Consider the following 3,244-nt stretch of genomic DNA (forward strand, 5'->3'; position numbering starts at 1 on the left):
CCAGGAAAGGTAGCAGCTAGCTTATCCTCCGTCACTGCAGCTGCTTATGAAACGAGAATGTGCACGTCTGCGCGCTGCGGGCAGTGATGTGGGGAGATGGTCGTCAGAAGCTCGTTCACGAACAAACTTCTGTTTTCATTGGCTGTTAATTCTCGGGTCAGCCTGGATTTTTCTAAAGCCTGTAGTACCACCGGGAAAAGCAAGAGGACTCTTTTTTCCTCCATAGCTTACCTGTCTAATATCAATCTGTCAGGAGATAGTGACAGAATGAACAAATATGTTAAAAATATATTTTTAGAAAAGTTACATACTGCACCTTTAACCACTGCCTGACTTAATTACCTGTCCACTGCTGCCCTCTAGTGGGAATTCAGTACAACAACATTAATAGTATTTTCTAGAAGTCTGATAAATACAGACACAGGTCTTTGATTTAAATTTTGACAAGCAGGTGGGACGTTCAAAACTTTTCCACTGAACCTTACAATGTTCAGACAATTTCTTTATTAAATAGAGTCCATASAGTTGATCAGTTTCATGTAATGCTCCCTGCAGCCCGTCCCCCTGAGGACAGGGCATTGTCACCATCGAGGTTTTGTTTTTTTATGAAAAGCATCACATGTGCAACAAGTGAAGCTCTGCTCTGGGGTGTGTCTTGCGCTCTCGTTGCTTTCTTTTTAATGATGAGCCAAGCCGTGCGCAGTTGTGCGTCGGTCCGACCATGTGTGTGTGTGTGTGCATGCGTGCGTGCGCTCGCAGCAAAGGTTCTTTGTGGGTTTGTGTGTGTGTGTGTTAGACCGAACTTCCACTGGCTGGCCCAGGCTTATAAACTGCACAATAAACTAAACACATACGTTTGTTTGCCTCTGTGTCTTTTAAGTCCTTCACTGGTTTGTTATATTTTGCGCATTTGCCAAAACACACCACAAATCCAGCCAATGATTCACTTCCTCATGAACCTTTAAATCAGGTACCAAAGCAGTCACGTAACTTTGCCACTTTCGAAGCTTCGGACGTCACTGATCACGTGACTTTTACCAAACGAATCAAGCTCTGACACAGTGCTTCTGAAACAGTTGTTTTTTTTTTATATAAAAAATCAAAAAGAAAAAAATTGTATAGGTCTTCTGGACGGGTCCTTCTTTAACGAAATGTTTCGTCTCTTCTCCAAGAGACTTCTTCAGTCTGAGAGTTTCAGGCAAAATTCAGGCTTTTAAGCCTGATTCACGTAAAAGCAGAGCTTTTTTAAGGAGAGGTGCCACGTGAAAGAGTATTCAAAACTGGAGAGATATAGCAACAAAGAAGAACAACAGATTAACCATCTGAGCTGAAATAATCTTATTTTTTAATTCTTTGAACTCCCACCCCCACTGCATGAGGATTTCCATTTTACTCCTTATTTTAAAATACTTTTTAGTGATATAGTATTTCTTGCCAAAAAAGAGTATTTCTGTAATAATCCTGTTGAATAATTGACTTCTGTTTTAGGGATCAACATGTACAAGAAAGTTGTGTGAGGTGTTTGTAAAAATGAAATAACAGATATTTTAGGACAACCATGTGATCATGTTGGAGTAGTAGGTAAGATATGTGACTCCCATGTGGGAGAAGTGAGTTTGAATCCTGGGTGTTAAATTTTTTTAAATATAAACTGTACCAAAATGCTATGATTAATAAAAGCAATACAGATAATTACTAAACTTTTACTTATAGGCCATATTTAGTTAAGCAAAGCAATAATTATGAACAATAAGCTCCAGGTTTGTATAAATAAGATCAGAGCTGCTTCACAGAGCAGCACCTGTCTTCATCATCACATACAGTATTTTGTGATAGCACAGCCACATTTTACTGTAATTTTATTATTGTTCTTAAAACAGTCAGAATGTTCAAGATGCGGTTAGAAGTTTTATTGTACAGAACAGAGGCTGACTGGTTCATGAAACGCCTTGTCCTTCATTGTTTCATGCAGCTGTAATGTTAAAGCTTGGCCAGCAGATGGAACACTTCAATGTATCAAATGATTCGAAACAGTCATTCCAGCACAATTAATTCATATTGATTCAGTGATTCAGAAAGCCTCGGTTTATCCATCACTAATTTACAGTGGCGTTGGGGGAAAACTGGCAGCACATTGAAATCCAGGTGAGTGGCACAAGGTCTTCAGGCTGGGTTGGCAAAATCTGAGGTTCACCGTCTGGGAACAGGTGAGTACAAAAACCACAAAGGTAAGATTACTCTGATAACAAGAGACTAGTAAGCATGCTGCGCTCAAACCAAACAGAGGCGATGCTTCTGCAACGAGCAGATCCTCAGAGCAGCCTTAAGAAGCCTAGGAGCAATGAGTCAAATCCTTTGCAGGTGAGATGAATCAGCGCTGTGTCCAATCAGGGAGGCAGAAAGTGAAAACACCAAAATGCCTCAAAATGTGCTAAACTACCAAATACCCCTGATGTGTAGAGATTTCTTATTCATTTTATACCCCTATCATACCAAACTGAAAAGGGTGGATCAGAAAGAGACTGAGGAAACATACGTTTGTTAGTCAAGGGGGACAAAGACGAGGCAGAAAGAAATTTACAACGCCTTCTAAATTGAAACCAGAGTTTTAGTGCATTAAGAACAATATGTGATTATTGGTATATAAAGAGGGTTTTATAGATAAAAAAGAAAAAAAATAGAGCAGGTAGTGAAGACCCAGTAAAAGATGATAGTTCCAATCTGCACCAAGGAGAACTAGACGATTTAACCAATAACTCAAGGGTTCCCTTTCCAAATGAAATCAAAAATTAACTTATCCAAAGAATCAAAAAAAATTTGGGGGGCAGAAATAGAGAATAGAATGGAATATAAAAGAAATTTAGGTAAAATATTTATCTTGATAACATTAATCCTACCTAAAAGAGAGAGAGGAAGATTACGCTAACTCTGCGTATCAGAAGTTACCTTTGTAATAGGAGGGGGAAATTAGCTAAAACAAGAATAAATAAATAAAAATAAACCACAGGAATGTGTACCTGAAAGGAACAGAACAATTCTCACCACGTCAAGAAGTTGTTGATGATGTTAGTGTTATGTCAAGTTTTGAAATCAGCAACCACTGTTACTCCTTTTACACACACACAAACACACACAGACAGCTGTCTACTTGTCCAAGAGTATTCTGAGAGGTTGGGACGCGTGTGTGTGTGTGTGTGTGTGTGTGTGTGTGTGTGTGTGTGTGTGTGTGTGTGTGTGTGTGTGT

Source organism: Austrofundulus limnaeus, unplaced genomic scaffold (assembly GCF_001266775.1).
Source record: "Austrofundulus limnaeus strain Quisiro unplaced genomic scaffold, Austrofundulus_limnaeus-1.0 Scaffold468, whole genome shotgun sequence".
In the NCBI taxonomy this organism is placed as follows: domain Eukaryota; kingdom Metazoa; phylum Chordata; class Actinopteri; order Cyprinodontiformes; family Rivulidae; genus Austrofundulus; species Austrofundulus limnaeus.